This window comes from Telopea speciosissima, chromosome 8 (assembly GCF_018873765.1).
Source record: "Telopea speciosissima isolate NSW1024214 ecotype Mountain lineage chromosome 8, Tspe_v1, whole genome shotgun sequence".
Taxonomy (NCBI): Eukaryota; Viridiplantae; Streptophyta; class Magnoliopsida; order Proteales; family Proteaceae; genus Telopea; species Telopea speciosissima.
Window position 1 is genome coordinate 37,861,591 of NC_057923.1, and position 23,364 is coordinate 37,884,954.

The 23,364-nt window shown below is 39.7% G+C and overlaps 1 pseudogene; it reads right to left on the bottom strand.

Moving 5' to 3' along the window:
* Nucleotides 1-261: 261 nt before the first annotated feature.
* On the bottom strand, nucleotides 262-21,769 carry LOC122672278 (annotated as a pseudogene).
* Nucleotides 21,770-23,364: the final 1,595 nt, after the last annotated feature.

Genomic DNA, 23,364 nt, shown 5'->3' on the forward strand with positions numbered 1-23,364 from the left:
AATAAATTCTTGAATAACACGATTGTGATGGAAATTATCAATGCAGATCATCAATATCTAAATTCATATGCAATATCCGATTATCTAGATAAATATCCAAATTGAATTCAGATTTTCGACTCTCCATTTTACTTCTCTAAAATGTTCAAGTGGACAACTTGTATTAAAAAAGCTTACATAAAGTAAATACTTCAAAAGAGTTTTGGATTCACTTTTGAGTTGATTCAACTTCTTAAGTAAATCTGATCTCTTAAAATTTTTTATTTAATACATTTCTCAACCATAAATTACTTCCAAAGTTTTTTTTTTTAACCTAAGAGATGTTGAGTTTCCCACAATCATAAGCAGCCCTCTTCAAAAGCAACCCAGCTAAGAATGGTGACAACAACTTATCTCTTAAGAAAGTAAGAAATTTTCCATCACTTTGTTGTATGAAGCCCACCATATAAGCTGTACTAATAAGTTCAAAGCTTCTCCATCTCCTTTCCTTAGCAAATTTCTCTAAACCCTTCTTTATCCTATTGCATTCTTCTTCTTCTTTTTCTTATACTTTCATGGATTCTGTTCTTGTCTCTTCCAATAGAGACTCAGCAAGGCACCTAGCAAGAACAACACCATCTTCTAATGCTGAACACCCACCTTGACCAATATCTGGTGTCATTGGTGTTGGACAAGTGTGTGTCCATCAAACCCGGTTCGGTCCGATTCAACCCGGTTCACCTTTGTATTGAACATTTATACATTTTAGTTTAATATTGTCACATGCGATATAAACTTTTTGAGCATTATGTGTCCGTAAGTTATACTTAAAATGGTAGTCACGACTAGGGTTTGGGCTGGGCACCCTTCTCATATGGTCATCGCATTAGGTATGCCTAGACATGTGATGTTAGGGTACGAATGCGAGTGCTCACATGTTTGATGTGTGCATTGGCGAAGAACCTACTTTGTCGATTCCCTCATGTATTACTGCCAGATGTAGGAAGGGATAGACATGTGTCACCGACACCCTGTACCTGAGGGAACCCTGTCACTGCAAAGTGTGATCGCATTCTTTGGTTCATCAATGATTGAGACTCAAGCGAGTCAAAGCCGGTGTTCTGGGAATGCGTGAACACTTTGTGAGTGAAGGAGTTATCCAACACGGTCACCACTGCCCGATTGGGGAACACCAAGATAGAGACTGTCTGTGCGTGGTCGGATCAGAATCTGGATCCAGTACCGTTTTGGAAATGGTTTTGCAAAATTTATTTTACATAAAATAATACATTATTTATAGTTATTTCAAATAAAGTGTTTTATCGAGTTTTACGGGACCCGATCGGATGCACAGACGCTCTTATATCGACATGTACTATGGATTGGGGTTTGGCAATACATGTGTACATGCCCTAGATTCCATAATGATGGTGTTGATTAGTGGGGGGGTTGTATATGATAAATTGTTATCATATAGGAAGTTATTTGAAATTTTCTAATTTAATTGGCTCTTTATTTAATTAATGCATTTGGTGCTAATTGTAATTATCCATTAATAGTTAAATAAAGAATCTAATTAATACTTTCCTTATTAGATTCTGCTTCTTCACCTATGTAGCACTTTGAGTTTAAACAGAACTGTCAGACTGACAGAGAGAGAGTCAGACTCTCACTAGGGCTCTATTAAATCTATCTAGGATTTAATTAGACCCTATTATTATAAATAGGGGACCATAAAATGCAGAAGAGGGAGCTCTCCACGTTTTTGGAGCAGACACTCTCTCTCCTACATTTTTGGTTTCTCTCTCTCCCTCTTGTGATCTCTCTTCTTCTTCTTGCTTCTCTCACCTGTGTTTGAGAGTTAGGGTTTGTGAAACCCTAGATCTGTGCTGAGGAGTTTGAGGACATCTGGGACTGACGTGTAAAACCTTGGTAGCACCATTGGAGGTTCAGATCTGTTTGCTTGGAGCACTCGCTGGAGGAAGAACCACTGTCAATTGGAGGAGCAACACTTGAGGCTCACCAGGTTAGCAGTTCTTTATTAATTCCTTCTGTTCATTGATTATTAATATTTATGGGATGGGAAAGAAACTCGAATCGACCTTTTCTGTTGCGCATTCGAGTTAGGGATTGTGAAACCCTACTTCTATATGTTTGGTCCTCTCATAGAAGACAGGATTGGAAGCGATGTGAGTTGCTGCTTGGTTGTCACAAAATAGTTTCATGGGAGCACTGGAAATTTCAAGCCCTAATTCGCGCAACAACAGATGAAGCCAAACTAACTCACTAGTGGCGGAAGCCATTGCTCTATATTCGGCCTCAGCACTTGATTGGGCAACAACACTTTATTTTTTGCTCTTCCATGTAACAAGATTTCCTCCTACGAAAGTACAGAAACCAGTAGTTGATCTTCTATCAATGGGGTTTCCTGCCAAATCGGCATCGGCGTATCCCACAATATTGGTTCTTCCATTTCTCTTCATCCAAATACCTCTACCAGGGTAGGATTTGAGATAACATAAAATACGGTCAACCAGCTTCATATGTCCCTCAGTAGAGGCATGCATGAATTGACTAACATAGCTGATAGCATAGGTGATATCAGGTCTAGTAAAGATTCACCTGGTCAATTTTTATTAAAAAAAAATCTCCTGATACCCACTGATTGCGATTGGTGACTTTCAATGCTACTGTAATGTCCTATACTAGCTACAAAGGGAGTATAGTTATTCCCAATCCACCAAACTTCAAGTGGTGTACTAAGTGGAAGGTATTTGAATTATTAAATGAACGCCATTGCACCTGAACAATACTGAGGGTCACGGATGTCACAGGATCTGAGAAATCTCCACCTGGAGGAGAAACAGCACCAACAATTGTGACACTACCAGTGCATTCTGGAGAACCAAGGCACTTCACTTTACCTGCCCGTTCATAGAAAGAGGCTAAATGTGCTGCCAGATAACCACTATCTGCAGGCATTTCTGCCGGGGGAAAAAGAAAAAAGTTCCAACATTAGAGTAAGGCAAGGATATCTAAAGCATTAAGTGCCAGTCAAGTAGCTAGAAGTATAAGAAGAATTATCAAAATAAATAATTTTAAGAATGGCTAAGCAAAATTAAAATGAGTAGTGCACCTAAGATCAGAAAACACAGCCATACTTTCACGATTCAGATATTATTCAAGCAATTATGGCCAAATTAGAATGCCCACTAGTTAATAATTCTTTTGGGAATTGCCTTGACTTTCAAAATCGAATCAACAATAATAACAGATTTAGACTTTAATCTTTGCTTATATGCTATCAAAGCCGATAATTGTGATTCGAATGGTTGTATTTTTCAATCTATGAGTGCACATTGCAGTGGGTCTCGCTATCCATCTTCCGCGGTATATAGGGAATCTGTTCAAAGTATTCTCATTGACCCCACTGAGTAGAGTGATGCTCCACAGTGTTCCTGGTTGCCTGGTCAGGGGTTCCTGTCCTTCAATCAAAACTCCAGCCAGTCAGGGGCAGGGTTTGACAACTTTCTTACTCTTGAGTCTGGTTGACTCTAAACGAGTAAGGTGTGTTTACATTTTCCTAGACTGTACTTAGGTTTTGTAAGAGATTCTCTTATCCTTAAAAGATTGTGGGATTCTGTTATCCTTAAAAGATTGTAGGTTCTTCTTATCCTGGTAAAAAAAATTTTAAAGGTGTTTTCCCCAGCTATTGTACTAAAAGAGAAAGATTAGTGGAATTCTCTCAAGGTTGAGAGGAGTGGGCGTAGACTCAAGGTTGAGTTGAACCACTATAAATGCTTATGTTTCTCTTGTTTTAATTTGCTTTGAATTACATTGTCTTGAAACTCAGGTATATTTTTAAAAAAAATAAAAATTCCACTAAGGTACCCCCTAGGTTATCCAACACTTGGTATTAAAGCGAGAGCTCACTTTAACAGTCTAATGTCACACCCCAAACCACCCCTGGGAGGATTAGGTAGGTGACCCGAATTGCACGATAGAAATCCGCCAAACCCAGAGGATCCAGAAGCTGTTAATATCATTCCCAAATACACACACACACACACCCATAATGATGGATAAGAATTTAAATACAGAGTGCAGCGGAAACTAATATTTACATTAACTATCAAGTTTCGATACACACCATACTGTCACTGTTTACACATACACCACCAACCGGGCAGTCATTACACCTCCAACCAATAGCTTCATAAAATAACAGAAGGGGTAAGACAACAGAAGCCCCACACAAGCAATACAAAAGGGAAAGTTAGTAGATCCCTATCTACAACAAAAGAATTCCCTAGGTTAGATGAGGTAAGCTGCTCGCCCTTCATGGGTCATCTTCAACTGTCACCGTAATCACCCATACTAGAGGGATAACCTTCGACCAGATCCACACCCACACTGTCATAATCAACATCACCCTCCTGCTCAAGATGAGACTCCCAGTCATCATAACGTCCACCTGCAATATCATCTAAAAAGAGCTATACAAGAGTGTGAGCTCCACCGAGCCCGTGAATGAAATACAAACCATGTATGCACATGCAAGCACAACCAAATGAGTCCTATATGAAATGAGGTTCTTTATCATTATTAAGCCACCTAGCGTCACAACTAAGGCAGGTAAAAGTGCTACTACAATCCCCAATACATGTATCCCTGGTACGGGCTTCTAACCCCTTCCCGCGATACACCAATTGAGTTGTCAGAGAAGACCGGTTGGCTCCAGCATTCTCTCCATGGTCATCCCGACCAGCCCTCTAAGATTAGCCTGTGATACCAACTTACTAGAAGATTGGATACCCACCTAGTAGATACCTTTTGGTATAAGTTCTCTTACTGGACATCCAACACCTTAACCCCCTGTTGGCAAGGGTTCATAGCACGGGTCCTAGGCCTACAGTGCTGATTCAACAAGCTAGAATTATTTTAGACCTAGAACATAAACGGACGTTTCACCGGACGTTCGAGGTCAAACGCCTGATGCATCATCCAGTCCATGTTGGACACGGGTTTTCTTGCTCATAACCTAGTTTTGGTTCTTGAATTCTTCCCATCTTTGAATTGGGATGATTTCAGAGGGTAGCGTAGCTTATAATTAAGCTAATACAATGGTTTTGGGGATTTCTAAACTGGATTTACCCATTGGTTGATGGGTTGGGTTCAAATACCAAGCAAATCAAGCCAGCAAGGCTGAGATCAAATATGCAGCCTCTCAAACTTCTATAATTCACACAATAGCAGACATGTATAAGCATTACAGCCAAGATCCTAAGCCCTAGCATGCAAAACACATCATGCATGCAGAGATCCATGCTCCTAGCTCATCATCTATGAGTTACATGCATGATCAGGCATGAGATCTAACTAGAGGCATGGCTGGAATTCAAGATATATATATTATCAAGCTGAAACAGTGTAGAATCACATAAACTTCCTAGAACTAGGCATGCATGGATGATCCAAGATGTCCTGGAGCTCCAGGTGGTGATTCCATATAAAATCCTACAGAGATAGGCTATATGGCTATGATTCTTGGGTTCAAAATCAAAGAACATGTTTGAGTTAGGAGCATGGATTTTTTTTTTCCTTCTGTTCATTGATTATTAATATTTATGGGATGGGAAAGAAACTCGAATCGACCTTTTCTGTTGCGCATTCGAGTTAGGGATGGATCCCCCTTGCCATGTGATGGACTAGGGATGAGTTACTTCGTCCCTACTGTGATAATAAATTTTATGGGACACATGAGGGAAGGAGAAACCCTAACAGGGATGCACCAGGGTTCCCATGGGCGACCATGGGAAGCCTTAAAATTTAAATGGGGCACCCATGGGACACCATGGGCTAACCCAGGGCGTGCAAAACCTTAAGGATAAATATCTTGGTCTCCCCAGGGAACCATGGTTTGATCTCTGGACCGTTGTTTGGCCAACATTGTGGTATCAGAGCCACCTTTCCCACCCATGAATATTAGATAATTAATAGTTTAATATAATTATCATGAGTGGGATGCAAGTTGGCACATGGGTGGTTAGAATATGGTTGTTGTAACAACCTTCCCATGTGCACATGGGTAGTTACAAGGTTGTTAGTGTAACAACCTACCCATGTGATGATGGATTTGGTTTGTTTTATTTATTCCAATTATTAAAGCATGTATCCAATTAGGTTGTGATTATTAATTTTTAATTTTAAAATTTTTTAATCATATTCTATATGCGGGGGGGAGCGCATGCTGCCAAGCCTCTGCGCACGCCTACCCCCATGAACCTACCCTTGTGCGCATCCCCTTGAGGGCTGCGGGCCTGCAGGCTGCTGTTCGTGGGCTTTAGCCTACAGGCTGCAGGCCGCCAAGGCTACTGTCCGTGGGCCTTGTGCCTATGGGCTGCGCAGGGAGTGCTTGCAGCCTGCGCAAGTGGGCTGCATGCACCCCCCTTGTTTTCCCTCCAGTTTAACAATAAAAATTTAAAAAAAACAGATTTTTCAAAACAGAATTTTATTATTTTGTTTGGTTTTTGGAGGATGATGATGGGTGAAGAGATTCCATCTTTACCCACTTGCAATTAAAATGCGATTTTTATTTTATGGGCTTGGATACATGTTATCACATACGATGTGGTGGTTCAATAATTGAAGGAATCCATGTTTTAATTTTTGGTTTACTTGCTTTAATGCCCATGCATGAAATTATATTATGATGTGATTATGGGAATGACATTCTAATAAATGGATGGATTGTTTATGTATGTTATACATGGGGTTATGGGTGGATGTGATGCTTCTCTCTCTTTCTCTCTCTCCCCCTATCTTTTTTATAAACAAATGTACTCCACCCCATGGGCAGCCCAAATGGTGGGTTGGTTTCTTCATGCGGGATTTCTTTATTATTATGGAAAGGAAAGTGTACAGAATTTTTTCTAGGTTTTCATTGTAATTTTAGAGGAGTTAGGACTCCCAGGGCATGTTGATGGTGATCCACATATGGTGCTCAAAGCTTATGGAGATGCAAGTCACCTACTTTAAAGACGTAATCGGGTGGAGGAGATGATCGAGGCGTTGGATTCATGGCATGATAAATGCACCCAAAGTTATTAGTTTTATTTTTATTGGGAGGGTTCTTTAATTGATTCTGATAAAAATGCCGCCATCCCATAATCACTTTTAATTAATGTTGATTAATTATGTTGTTTAAATCTATCCATGTATATGAGAGTTAATTAATCCCTCTTTATTCACAATACATGTATGATATGGCCTAGTCTTAATTGGTAGACATGTCCATGGCCTCCTATTGAAGATAAATGTAGAAAGTGTGTGACATGACCCCGCATAAGCCAACAGGACATTGCCAGGACCTCTGTCACACATTTATCTATATTTACCTCTATCTAGATATGTTAGGGTATGGATAGTGAGAGGGCACTGCGACAGTGGGCCATCTTTCATGATTCCATGATTCTAACTAATGCAATAGGTAAGTACATGACTTGGGTATATGTCAGCCGATAGGATCTAGACATGACACCCATGTGGCCAAAAATATTGGAAGCCCATGAGGTGGACAGCTTAGTCCACAATACATGGTGCGTATAATGACTTCCGACATGGTAAGTTATACATGCAAGGGTTGTAGGTATCCAATTTATCTTTTGGGTTATGAGGAAAACCCAAATCATGAAAGACCATTAATGTGTGTGTGCTCAATTTATTATTTTCAATGGTCATTAATTAGCATGTGGTTATTTACTTGTGCATGTGTAGATTAATATACGATGGCTACCGTTAATTCCAATCTGTTAACACTCATTAGCGAATACAAACTTAATGGTACAAACTATGTCGATTGGTACCGGAGCATTAAGTTGCTCCTGACTGCTGAAGGACTGTACACAATTCTAGATGAACAAGTTCCGCCTCAACCCGACCCGAACGATTTTGAGGCAAATGAAGAGATGCAAGAGTTCCTCATGAGGGATTCCAAGGCATTACTCTATATCCTAGGATCTTTGGAAAAGTCAGTTGTTGTAGACTCAGTCAAGGATATACGCACTGCTGGGGGTAAATTGGATAAGCTTGCTGAATTGTTCAACAGGCAGTTGACACACGCACATTCTGATGCGGTGAGTCAAATCCATAACTCTAAGATGTCCTAGGGGACTCCAGTGATGGATCACGTAATGAAAATGATCAATCTATTTGAAAAATTGGAATCCATGGGGACTGATTTCAGCCTACGATACAAGACTGATGTGATCTTAGCGTCACTCACTTCTGCCTACGCACCTTTTAGGATGTCCTACAGGATGTCCAAGAAGGAGATGGAGCTCACCGAGCTTGCTAATGCGCTAGTAGAGGCTAAAGCGTCCTTAAAAAAGGACAAGGCTGAGGTCAATGCAACTGAGGCAAAGCCTTCTTCAAATGGGAAGAAGAAGAAAAAGGGAAGTAAAAGCAAGACCCTGAAAGCCAAGGGTGGGAAGTCTGGCAATAAAGGTAAAGGTAAGTGTTTCTATTGCAAGAAGGAGGGTCACTGGAAAAGAAACTGTCGTGCTTACCTGACAACTTTGAAAGACAAGAAGCCGGATGAAACAGAGACTGCTAAAGAAGGTACATGTGATGTTCATGTTCTTTATGAGTCTAATTTATCTTTTGAACCGATCAATTCTTGGTTGGTGGATAGTGGATCCATTGTTCACATTTTTTATAATTTGCAGGGGTTCAAGGAGACAAGGAACCTGGAAAGAAATAAAGTGCGTCTTCGGATGGGCACTAGAGCTGAAACCATGGCGTTGGCTGTGGGAACTTTTATTTTAAATTTTAGTTCTGTTAGTTTAGTTTTAAAGGATTGCTATTATGTACCCTCTTTCAAGAGGAAGATAATTTCAGTTTTAAAACTTATTTTGGACGAATATAGTTTTTTCTTTAATTCTAAATTGATTATTCGTTTTAATAATTCCTTTGTGGCATCCGAATATATGCAAAGTGGTTTGTATTTTCTAGATTGTCCTATTAGAACGAATGTTGTTTCAAATGTTGATTTGAAGCAGCGACTCGATGAACTCAACATATCTGTGGCATCTAAGATCGGGTCACATAAATATGGACCAAATCAGTAGATTGGTGAGGGATGAGCCCTTAGAGAGTCTGAGGGTGGAACCATTCTCCACCTGTGAGTCTTGCCTTCAGGGTAATATGACCAAGAAACCCTTTAGCAATAAAGGTGCTAGAGCCACAGATCTGTTGGAGTTTATACACACTGACGTGTGTGAACCCATAAACATACAAGCAAGATATGGGTATGAGTACTTTATCACGTTCACTGATGATTACTCTAGATATGGTTACATATACTTGATGCGTAGGAAATCGGAAGCCTTTGATAAATTCAAAGAATTCAAAGCCGAGGTCGAATGACAGCTCGATAAACGCATCAAGTCCTTACAATCAGATCGTGGAGGGGAATATCTATCGGATGAGTTTAAAGAACATCTCATATCCCAAGGGATAGTTAGTCAGCTAACTAATCCAGGCACACCACAACAAAATGGTGTATCCGAAGCACTAATCGGACCCTATTGGATATGGTCGGGACGATGCTCACTTATAGTGAGTTGCCTCTTTCTTTACGGGGTATGCTTTAGAGACGGCGATATATATCCTGAGTAGGGTTCCATCTAAGTCGTAGCCAAGACACCCTTTGAGTTGTGGAAGGGGCGAAAGCCCAGTATTCAACACCTTAGGGTATGGGGTTGCATAGCACATGTGCAAAAGCAACAGACAGACAAGTTAGAATCCAGGACTTCGAGATGCTATTTCTTAGGCTACCCCAAAGGCACGATAGGCTATTATTTCTATGACCCAGTTGACCAAAAGGTCATTGTAAGTAAACATGTCACATTTTTGGAGGAAGAAATGATGACCCAGAGGTCCGAACCAGTAGTCATAAAAGAGCTATCAGATGGCTCAGAAACCTCACTTCCAGAAGTGAGACCAACTGATATACTCGCTGAAATACCAACACCTAGGGACCCTCGAAGCAGTGGGAGGACTATTAGACCACCCACCAGGCTAACTCTTCTAACCGAAGAGGAAACAGTGGAAGAGTTCCACATGGTATCGGTTGAATCGGATGATGATCCGATGACATACTCTGAGGCTCTAAAGGATGTTGATGCCACTAGGTGGCTGGAAGCAATGCGCTCTGAAATCAATTCGATGCATTCCAACAAGGTCTGGACTCTAGTCGATCTACCACTTGGCGTCAAGTCGATTGGATGTAAATGGATCTTCAAGAGGAAGAAGGGCGCAGATGGAAAGGTCGAGAGATTCAAAGCGAGACTGGTGGCAAAGGGTTATACCCAGAAAGAGGGTATAGACTATGAGGAAACCTTTTCACCAGTAGCGATGATGAAATCCATCAGGATTTTATTGGCTATCGCAGCACACTTTGATTATGAGATCCGGCAGATGGATGTGCATATTGCATTTCTAAATGGGTTCCTTCAAGAGAAAATCTACATGGAACAGCCAGAGGGGTTCTCTTCCTTGGAGGAAGAAAGAAAGGTGTGCAAATTATAGAGGTCCATTTATGGGCTGAAGCAGGCTTCCAAGAGCTGGAACATCAGGTTTGATCAATCAATCAAATCATTTGGTTTTGATCAAAACATGGATGAACCATGCGTTTACAAGAAGATCAGTGGGAGGGCAGTATGTTTTCTTATTTTATACGTAGATAACATATTGCTGATTGGTAACGATGTAGGATTCCTTTCATTAGTAAAACAGTGGTTATCCATAACGTTTTCGATGAAAGACCTTGGTGAAGCTAGCTATATCCTTGGGATCAAACTCGTAAGAGATCGCCAGAAAAGGATGCTAGGCTTGTCACAGGCTACCTATATAGACAAAGTCCTGGCCAGATTTAGTATGGAGAACTCCAAGAGGGGAAGAGTTCCCTTCAAACATGTAGTCAGTCTTTCCAGATCTCGATGTCCTTAGTCTCAGACGGACATTGAAGAGATGAAGAGGATTTCCTATGCCTCAACAGTAGGAAGTCTAATGTACGCTATATTACGCACGAGGCCGGACGTCGGCTATGCAGTAGGTATTGTGAGTCATTACAAGTTTAATGAGTGGAGGTGCCATTGTATAGAGGAGTACAAAATAGAAATCTACAGCCGATCCCTATTTTTATGAACACCTTGCATCATGTGATGCGGCTAATAAGGTGTTTGGGTTAGGAAGTTCCTAACATTTCTGGAGTAGTCCCTGATCTTGTCAAGGGCCCTATTCCCCTGTTATGTGATAATAGAGGGGCCATTGCACAAGCTAAGGAGCCTAGGGCTCATCAGAGGAACAAGCACGTGCGTGAAGTATCACCTCATCGGAGAGATTATCTAGCGAGTGACGTGAGTATCTCCAAAGTGGACACAATCGAAAATGTGTCTGATGCCATAACAAAGGGTTTGTCACCAGGAGTGTTTGAGAAACATATGGAGGGCATGGGTTTAAAATGTATGGGGAATTGGCTTTGATGTAAAAGTGGGAGATTGTTGGACAAGTGTGTGTCCATCAAACCCGGTTCGGTCCGGTTCAACCCGGTTCACCTTTGTATTGAACATTTATACATTTTAGTTTAATATTGTCACATGCGATATAAACTTTTTGAGCATTATGTGTCCGTAAGTTATACTTAAAATGGTACTCACGACTAGGGTTTGGGCTGGGCACCCTTATCATATGGTTGTCGCATTGGGTATGCCTAGACATGTGATGACAGGGTACGAATGCGAGTGCTCACATGTTTGATGTGCGCATTGGCGAAGAATCTACTTTGTCGATTCCCTCATGTATTACTGCCAGATGTAGGAAGGGATAGACATGTCACCGACACCTGTACCTGAGGGAACCCTGTCACTGCAAAGTATGATCGTATTCTTTGGTTCATCAATGACTGAGACTCAAGCGAGTCAAAGCCGATGTTCTGGGAATGCGAGAACACTTTGTGAGTGAAGGAGTTATCCAACACGGTCACCACTGCCTGATTGGGGAACACCAAGATAGAGACTGTCTGTGCATGGTCGGATCAGAATCTGGATCTAGTACCGTTTTGGAAATGGTTTTGCAAAATTTATTTTACATAAAATGATACATGATTTATAGTTATTTCAAATAAAGTGTTTTATTGAGTTTTGCGGGACCCGATCGGATGCACAGACGCTCTTATATGGACATGTACTATGGATTGGGGTTTGGCAGTACATGTGTACATGCCCTAGATTCTATAATGATGGTGTTGATTAGTGGGGGGGGTTGTATATGATAAATTGTTATCATATAGGGAGTTATTTGGAATTTGCTAATTTTATTGGCTCTTTATTTAATTAATGGATTTGGTGCTAATTGTAATTATCCATTAATAATTAAATAAAGAATCTAATTAATACTTTCCCTATTAGATTCTGCTCCTTCACCTGTGTAGCACTTTGAGTTTAAACAGAACTGCCAGACTGAGAGAGAGAGAGTCAGACTCTCACTAGGGCTCTATTAAATCTATCTAGGATTTGATTAAATCCTATTATTATAAATAGGGGACCATAAAACGCAAAAGATGAAGCTCTCCATGTTTTTGGAGCAAACACTCTCTCTCCTACATTTTTGGTTTCTCTCCCTCTTGTGATCTCTCTTCTTCTTCTTGCTTCTCTCACCTGTGTTTGAGAGTTGGGGTTTATGAAACCCTAGATATGTGCTGAGAAGTTTGAGGGCATCTAGGATTGGCGTGTAGAACCTTGGTAGCACCATTGGAGGTTCAGATTTGTTTGCTTGGAGCGCTCACTGGAGGAAGAACCACTGTCTATTGGAGGAGCAACATTTGAGGCTCACTAGGTTAGCAATTCTTTATTAATTCCTTCTGTTCATTGATTATTATAATATTTATGGGATGCAAAAGAAACTCGAATCGATTAATTTTCGCTGCGCATTCGAGTATGGGATGGGTCCCTCTTGCCATGTGATGGACTAGAGACGAATTTCTCCGTCCCTATTGTGATAATTAATTTTATGGGACGCAATAGGGAAGGAGAAACCCTAATAGGGATGCACCAGGGTTCCCATGGGAAACCATGGGAAGCCTTAAAAATTAAAATGGGACACCATGGGATAACCCAGGGCGTGCAATACCCTAATTGGTTTATAATTGGTTTCCCTACGGAACCATGGTTTGATCCCTGGACCGTTGTTTGACCAACAGTTGTTTCCTCCCCTAGACTTATATGACTTGTAGTCACATAAGTCACTATGGATTAATTCCAAGAGATTACTCTTCCTATCCATAGTCTTGTGAGGTTTTTTGGTTAACTTTGCCTCTACACAAGTTATGCACTTGTTCACGGGGGATTCCACCTTATCGGTGATCACGCCTAACTTGCATAGTTTTGTGATATATTTCACACTACTATGACCCAACCTACCATGCCACAAATCAAAAAAATTAGAAGAGATAATCATGTAAGCAGAAGAAGTACTAGTTTTTTCAATTACAATATTTCCAACACTTAGTACAAACAACCCCTTACTAAGGTATCCCTCCCCCACAAAAACATTGTTTTTAGTGATAACCGCCTTATCACTTTCAAAAGCCAATTTCATTCCTACTTTATTAAGCAAAGGAACTGAAATTAAATTGCGCCTAATATTCGGCACATGAAGAACATTGGTGAGAACCATAGTCTTCGTTGAAGTGAGTTTCAAAGTCACTTTTTCTTTTCCCATAACAGGAGCGCTTTGGGAATTCCCCATAAATACCTTTTCATCCTCTGTATTCATGGAATAAGAGGAAAACATCTTCAGATCACCACAAATATATCTTGTGGCACCAATATCTAATACCCAATCTTTTAGTTTTTCAACCAAATTTGCTTCCGTGACCATAGCAATAAAGACGTTGTCTTCAACTAGGTTCACCTTATCAGAATTTTTCTTCCTGAACCGACAATCTTTCTTAAAGTGTCCTAGCTTACCACACACAAAACAAGAAAGTTTCTTCTTCTTGAAAGAAGGCTCATCATTGTCTTAACGATTCTTTCTTTTCTTGTTTTGTTTGTTGGTCTCTACCAAGTTCACTTTTAGGCGTCTTTCCCCAAGGTCTTTTTCACCCTTGTCCTTGTGCCGTTTCTTCTCCTCAATTTTGATCCTTACAATCAATTGGTCTAGAGTCAACTCCGCCTTCTTGTGTTTCATAGACGCCTTAAAGGCATCCCAAGAAGATGAAAGTTTTTCAATCAAGGCACCGGTCACAAATTCTTTCGGTAGAACCATCTTTTCCTTTGCTAGCTTTCCAACCAAAATTTGAAATTGATCAATTTGGTTTGAGACGGTGTCACTATCTTTCATAGCAAAATTTAGAAAGTTAGCCACTAAGTACTTCCTTGAACCAGCATCCTCAAGAGAATATTTTTTTACCAAGGCATTCCAAATCGAACACGCATACTCTAAAGAACTATACATATGGTATAGGTCATTTGATAATGCGTTCAAGATCCGATTCTTGCACTGGTAATCCGCTTGAATCCAAACCACCCTTTTGCCCTCCTTTTTAGGATCATTACTTTTTTTCGGCATAGGTTCAGTCAAGGCAAATACCACCCCAATTTGGACTAATGCAAACAACATCATTTGCCTCCATCGTTTGAAGTTTTGACCTCCAAACTGTTCGATCTTGTCAAATTCAGAGATAATCCTCATCTTACCCAAATCTGAGATAACATTGATGGGAATTGGGTCAATGGTAGGAAAAAGAGGAATCTCTTTACCATTGCGGCTAACAGGAACTCCGCCTTCTTAGTTGTTGATTGCTCATTCAATACTGGTGTTTGAAGGATTTCCTTCATTGGCAGCTCCATCAGCGGTGTTATTGTTTGAAGCATCACCCTTGTTGCTTACAACTCCAAGATCAGCCATGAGATCTTATAATATCAATTATCTTAAATTTGTTGGGTAATTGTATTACAACTCCTTACAAATAATTGAAACAACACAAATTGTAATACAATAGATTGAGCAGTAGAAACTAGACTTAACCTTTGATTGAAATGAGAAGACTAAAGCTTGAATTTGATGTAGAAACACACCCGCAATAACTTGAATAAGCTGGAGGTTGAGTCACATTTGTGGTGCTGCCTTTAAGGTAATTGATGCTTCCTACTGCCAAGGAGTGTCCTGCATCACTACCCCAAGATAAAACAACCTCCAACTAGAAGATGAAGCAGTCCTTCTAGTTCCTTGAAGGAGCTAAGAGCTTCAACACAGTAACCCTTTAACACACTTAAAAGAAAAAAGAGAGAAAGAGAAAATAATACTCTTAGTGATTGCTAAGTATGGGCATGAACATGTATCCAAAGATGTATCTTACAATGCAATTGGTTGGGTTTATATAGGCCCAAGACCAATCCTTATACTCCCTTGGAATTTCCAAGAATAACCATCTACTTATGACCAAATTGAAGAATGAGATTTATGGACATGAATATGGACATGAATTGGAGGTTAATTCCAAATTCATGGCCATTCCCCACTAAGGGTCATGAATGGCCTTAAAATTCATTCATTCTCCACTAAGACCATAACGGCCTTAAAACCCTATAAATGGTCATCCTTCACTAAGGACCATAAATGCGTTAATACCCTATAAAAGGAGAGACATCACCTATGACCATGAATTGAGAAATTAATCTCATTCAATATCCTTGACCCACCTTCCCACTCATGATAGTGACCATGAATAGACTTTAGGGTACCCATAGGATGTTACAACCTTTGGAATTCAACCATTACTTCTTTGATCACATTGGTCCCACACCATAGCAAAACAATCAAAATATTTTGAAACTTAAAGAATAAAATAAAATATATATTAAATATATTTTAAATCTAACAAAAACCAATCTACAGTCTTCTCATCACAAGGAATCATACCACAGCGAGAGCCATTACCAAAGCACTGAAAGAAATTACGTTCAAGGCCATGGCCACCCAAGTATTCTACAATACCTCTAAATGCCCATCTCTCAGAAAAGACTGGCGTTTCAAGACCCAACCATTTTGCAATAATTGAATTCACTCCATCACACCCAATTAATGCCTGAAATTGGAAAACAATGTTTCAGGAATTGGTAGATTATATGGTAGTGAGTCACAATTGGGTCCAATGATTCCAAACCCAGAATCGGGATCCGAATCAGTCTCAGTTAAGGATTTTAAACTTGGAATTGGGGTTGAAAATCAGATGAACTAATCTGTGATGGGTTTTTTTTTTTACCTTGGTCTTTAGGAAGGATCCATCAGCTAAATGTAGTAGTTTTAAGTTGCTTGATTCCTCAATGGAAACAAGCTTGGAAGAGAACCTAATGGTGCCTGGTGGTAGATCCTTTACAAGGGCATCTAGCAAAAGTTTCCTTCTCACAGCACGAACTTCATTCCCTTTACTTCATTTGTAAGCCCACAATTATAAGCCATACAATTAATTCATGCCAAACTATACAACCGAAGTGTTTATGTAATTATAGGTTTAATTAAAAGAACCATCCAAGGGTGCACATGAGCCAGGGTCCAGCCCTTGCATTTCTTATATTTCAAGTAGGACCAGCCTAGGGATGTCAATTGATCGGTTCGGTTCGATTCGGTCCTATTTCAATTGACTGATCCAGTTTTTGGGTAATAATGGGTCAAATAAAAACAAAATTGTTAAGCCACAGTTCGGTCTCTATCCGGTTCAATTTTTACCAGGTTGGCTTAACTGGCTTGTATAGGGCTGTTATCATATTGTTACTGGTTTTGGTTTTTCAAATACATACATCTACAAAATCCCCAAAATAAAACCCCAAGCGGAAACAAGCCAATAAGGGTTCGGTTCAACCTGAACTGAACGATTTCAATCGGTCCGAGTGATTCAGGCTGGAAACTAACAACCCCAAGGACAGCCCTAGAACTGATTCAATATCATTCAGACTAAGAGCATAATTTTTAAAAACAGACCATAATAACCAATCAAAATGCACTAAACTAAACAAGTCACCCAATGGGAGCCCTAGTTTTCCTGTTAGATTTCCAGTTTTATATGAAAACCCGTGGTTAAATACCCAGAAAAAAAATGGCATTGGAACCTCAAAACAGTTTTGATGTTTAGTCCTATTTTCAAAACTATGATCTAAAAACCCAAGTAATTTTAAAAAACAGACCATAATAACCAATCAAAATGCACTAAACTAAACAAGTCACCTAATGGGAGCCCTAGTTTTCCTGTTAGATTTCCAGTTTTTTATGAAAACCCGTGGTTAAATACCCAGAAAAAAAATGGCATTGGAACCTGAAAACAGTTTTGATGTTTAGTCCTATTTTCAAAACTATGATCTAAAAACCCAAGTTACCCATGAATTAGAGTTAATAGTTGGGCAAGATTCCTGGTACATCCTTGGCTGAGAATTTGAGATTACACATATGATTAATCTTACATTGGAATATAAAATTAGTAGTTAGTTACTTAGGCTGCGTTTGGTAAGCAGTCGAACAAAGAATGCTCGTTCTTGACTAGAAACGCTCTTTTGCATTCTTGGTCTAGAATGGCATTTTGAGACCGAAAATGACCGTCTGGTAACGGTCTCAAGAACGCCGTTCAGAACGAAAATGGTGTTTGGTAAAACCTGTTCTTTCCTATTTGATATTAATTACAATAATGTCATTTCTTTGTCAATTATACCAAAGAAAAAAAGACTTGTAAAATCCTTTTCACTTACCAACCTTAGCATAAAATTAAAATATCTCATTAATAACCAAAGTATAAAAATATGTCAAATTTCAAAGATGCCATTAAAATTGGGTTCTTGTATGGATTAGTAGCATGACTGACTATGCTATGAATAGTTGAATAAAGAAGGCCTTAGTGGACTCGAACCACCATCCTCTTGGAACATGCTCATGTTCCAAGTGCTCTACCAATTTGAGCTAAAGACCCATCAAGTTGTCAATGAATTAACACAACTGATTAAACCAAATTATATTCTCCATTCTTTTTTTGAATTAATTTGCAATGAATGAATTTTAGTGGCCTAAGAAGCACCAAAAGAAATCACTCAACGAACCTGTGGAAAGGGAAAGCGTTTTTACCCCATCAAGTTGATGAGAGAAGTGAGACCCACCAGATAAGGCGATGGCAAAGAACCCCCTCTCCTTCATTGATATCTCACATAATTCAGCTATATAGTCCGCCAAATCAGTGGCAAGTTCCTCCACATCTTCATGAACTCTCAACTCCCTTCCCTCCTTGGGACCCCAGACATTGCCATTGTTCTTCAGAAGTCTATAAATCAAAAGCTGATCCTGCAGTGTGGAAAACAAAAATGTTTACCTGACAAAAATCTAGTTAAGAAAATTTTATAGTTTGAAATCAAAGGCAAATAAGAATCAAAACCAATCTTCAAACAAATTTAGCAGAAAAGTTGATGATTGTTAGATAGTGAAAGAAATGCTAGAAAGGCTAAAACTTCAAAACCACCACTGGATTTATTGAAATAGAGAAAGAGACAGCCATAGTCTTTCGACCCACAAAGTGAAACCAAATTGAAAAGGCTTATTCCACAAACTCAAAATAAGATAAACCCCTAAGAAACACCAATATCTCTTCTAACTTTTCTCTTTCACCCTACCTTCCCTTCCATGTCCTTACTCCCAAGTGTTAGACATGCATGTAACTTGAGAGACATTGTCCACAAGAATGTGTGTGTGTGTGTGTGTGTGAGAGAGAGAGAGAGAGAGAGAGAGAGAGAGAGAGAGAGAGAGAGAGATTGGCTTTTAGTATTTTTAGTATCAATTTGGTAATGGAGAAGGAACTAAAAATATAACTTGAACAGTATTCCCTTTTTGTATCAATTTGGTAATGGAGAAGACATTACAATGTAAGTTGAACAGTATTCAAATAAGTAAGTTGAATTTGGAATATAAAGGGTGCCCACTAGTAGCAGAGTCTAATAGGTCTACTTCCCAGTTTTTTCTGGGTACAACCTTGTCATGAAGTGGTGCATACTCCTGCAAATAGCAATAAAAAACAGCAACAAATCATTCCCTGCCACTTCTTGCAACTTTTCTTCTTTACAGAATCCAATAAATTAACAACCAACTCTAACGTAAATTTATATATATATTGTTTGCCACGCTATGAAATAATGATATTTACTTTTGAAAGAAGAGAAAGAATGTCTTCATCTTACTTCCATTTTCCTGATTAGCTCTCACTGTATATGCCGAGACTACAATCTGTCTTGTTGAATCCTCTATAAAACCTTCCTCCACTCCTTTGAAAGTGCAAGTAAGTTGTCATAATATTTTATCAACATTCAACAAGCCCACCTGTCTCAAATTTCAGAGGAAGAGAGAATAAGAACCCAGTTGCCAAATTCAGTGCAAGAAACATAAGAGGAAAGTAACCTGGATTAAAGGGCACCCCATCTTACTGGTTTCTCATGAATCCTAGTTGAGACCATGTTATCATCTCCAACAGTTCTTCCATAGTACCATAACCACCTAAACAGGTTTAAAAAGCAAGACATGAATATGGAACCAAGACATGAAAAGCAAACCAGCAAAGTGAAAACTAATACCCAAGAACATGACAACCACCATTAGGAACAGAAGTGTAGTACAAACCAATAACTTGAAAGAGGGTTAAAACCAACTTACTACAAATTAAGACTGTGCAAAGAAATCAAAAACAAAGCCCAAGAAAAATAGGTCAGGATTACAAATTAAATCTCAGGAAAAAAGATTGGCGCATTTAGCAACTAATAAAACGACCTGATGGATAAGAGAAACACCCACTACCATGATACAATCCAAAAAAAGAAGAAAAAACCATTTCCCTATAGAACACAGCAGAGCATCAAAATTGATCGATATCATAAAGAGAAGAAAAAACAGAACAGTTGCCTGAACAAATACATAATCTGAAAAAGAAAACCCAATTAATTCGTTCATTCTATAGAATAACCTTATAGCAATTGAAAGCTCTGCAAAACCAACCAGATCAAGAAAATAAAAACGGAAGATCGACATAATATGAAGCAAAATCCTAATTATAAGCTTAAACAGAGAGCGAATGCGGGACGTAAATAGAGAGAAAACTGACTGCGAAAATTTTGAAGATGAGAACGGTCAAATCTGGCAACTGGAGTGAGATCAGATATTTCGCAGCTTTCACCCTCAACACCTCAATAGGCAACACCTCCCACGGATTCAAATAAACCTTCCGAAGCCCTCTGTTTATACACTAGAAACTCAGCCGAAAATCCCAATTAATCCAGTACAATCAGTGACGCAGAATCGGTAGGAAGAGGGAGAGGGCAAGCGAAATAGACGCTGGGAGAAAGACCTCAACTAGGGTTTCAATAGGTTCGCACACAGAGAGAAGGAGAGAGTGAGACAGAGAAAGGGAAAGAGCGAGAGAGAGGTGCAGAGAGTGCGAGAGATAGAGAGGGAGAGAGAGAAACAGAGAGAGGGAAACAACGTTACCAGAGCATGAGAGAGATAGAGAGGGAGAGAGAGCGAGAGAGAGAGAGATCTCACCTAGGGTTGCAGAGCGAGCCCTTCGTCATCTCCCAAATTCGTGGTAGCAGAGCGAGAGAGATGTGAGTTTCGTGATTTCTCTCAAAAAATCACGGGTTTGTGACTTTGGTCCGTTGCTCGTTCGTTCTTTGTTCTTTTGGTGCTCAAGACCTCCGGTTCGTTCTAAAAGAACAAAAAAACGAACCGCAAAGCCAAACACTTTTTCATGTTTTTTTGTTCTTTTTGAACAAAAGAACTGTTCAGAACGCTGTTCTAAACGTTACCAAACGCACTCTTACTGTTGCCCTTCAGCCTTAAATGACATATAAGAGGAAGAGAGGCCAGAAATGGTTGATACAATCTCTAACCTGCAAACACATACTCAAATTTCTGAGTCAATAGATACTCCCATTCTTCAACTTATATGAATTATTAACCATACCTCATTCAGCCCTACAAGTATTGTGTCTGGAAGCAGAGAAGATCCTGTAATTGCCCATCAAGCTGAACATGGTCTTCTCTTAGGGTATCACCAATGCCTACAGCATCCAAAGCCTTCCATGCATTAGTCCATGTCAGAAATGCAAACCCAGTAACCCTCAAACTTTCTGATGATTCCAACACCAAGCTTCGCAGTCCCATCCTAGAAAAATTAGTATTTTTTCATCTTCGCTCTTGTCCAAATCAAACTGAAAAATATAATAGTAAAACAGTAAACCCTTAATAAAGGAGGAGAAAGTAGTAGTAGTATACCTGTGAAGTCCTAAGGCTGTAGTGAGCCCTGCAATTCCAGCACCAACTGCTGCTGCTACTCTTCCTCCTCCCACCGTAAGGTCATTGCAGAACAACTTTATTTATATAGCAATCAGAGAAAAAGGGGAAAGGGGAACAAAGGAGAAGACGATTATGGATTAGGCGTATATGGACATACATGTAGATCCGCACCAACTTTGTTTTTATAGTATTTTAACAGGAAAAGAAGAAGAAATAAGATTGAAGAACTTTGTTTACAGTACCGAGAGAGAAAAGAGGAGTTGGGGTTTGAATGGAGGAGAAGAAGTCAAACAGAGTGGTTGAAGCCTTGTCGGACAGCCGCCATGAATGACTGCTGATGATGGGCCTTACGTCTCATATCTTCATAGTGGCCCTCTTTGGGATTGTGCAAGATAATGACTCCATGGAAGTTCATCCTTTTCCTTTCTAAGTCTAAAGCCTAACGCAATGGCACCCAAGAAATGAGACAACAAACAATCATTTTCAAATTTTTTTTTTTATGGATAAAGATAGGAATTTACACGCCGAGAGGGAAAGAGTGTCATTTTAATGAGACAAATGTAATCAAATGGATCGGGAGAATCGAACCCATGAACCTCGTCATCCCAAGAGCATGCACTCCAACTGGCAAACCTCCAATCAACCAAGCTAGCTGCTGTTCACAACTTATTCATTGATGGGTGCAGTTTGTTAGATAGACTGTAATAAAATGAGAGATTAAATAAATACTTTGTTATTTTTGGAAAAAGTGCTTTAGTCCACATGGGAAAACTACCAGAGTTATAAATGGTATTTATTATATTACCTTCCTTAACTCTTAAATTAAATCGGAAAAGAGAGACATTCTACGGTGTATATGCAAGGACGGCGTAGCCGCATGTGCATGTGCACGTGCACGTGCACGCGCGGCGTGGGTAGTGGACTATAGAGGCGTTAGTGACGTATGCACACACTTAGCACTTTGCACGCTTGCATCGTGCGATCTGATCTGGTACGTTGATTTTTTGTAATGATCGGATTTGTCGGATTAGAAGATCCTACGGTCACTTTTAATAGGACAAGACTATTGTGAACAGGTTCATCTCTGGTTTGATCTGGACCGTTAGATCGAATGACAATCGATCTAATGGATACAGAATGAATAGATATGTCTATTCAGAAGAGGTGCTCCACTTCTATAAAATAGAAGTCCTGTATCCAAACGAATTAACTCTTTCTCTTGCAATTCAGTATCTCTAAGTGGAGTTCTGTGTTTTATTTTTTGCTTTGTTGATTCTTGAAGGTGAATTTGCCGTGTGAGGCAAATATCTCCTTTAAGATAGCGAGATCGCGTTCAAAGCAGTTTGAAGTTTCTTTTTTCAAACAGAGTTTTTCTAACACTTCTTGTCACCAAAGTGGTGAACTATGACTAACCTTTTCGGCTTGGCAATTGGCATGTGGTTTGTGTGATTATTATAAGATAATAGAAAAAAAAAATGGTGAACTATTAATTTAGATATGGGTGGGAAATCGCTGTGTAATACATGGCCCCAATGCCTTTAGGGAAGGTGAAATGACCACCCTGCTCCCGTGGGCCCACCCCAATGGGATGCCTGTGTGCACGTTTCCGTTGGCCCCCTCACTGGCCCAGGGGCTATGTGACCTGGCATCCTTTTTTTCCCATAGATATAATAATATTATTTATTTGGAAAACAGAACGTTGTCTCGTCATGCTCCCATGTGCCCATACACAAGAGGGCGAAATAACCGCCCCACCCTTCTTATTGGATGCCCTTGAGTGCCCCCTCCTTGCGCCCCCCCCCCCCAATGCTAGTGCAGGGACCACAGGACCGAGCAGCAAACCATTCCCCTAATTATTTTTTTGTAGTTATGAATTACAATTTTAATGACTCGAAAGTATAGTTCGAAAACCATGTTTTTTGACTCGACTCTCCTTTTCAAAACTTGGTGAGTCAGATGAAGGGTATTAAAACACGAAATCGAAGACGGAATCGATTAGTTGCAATTTTG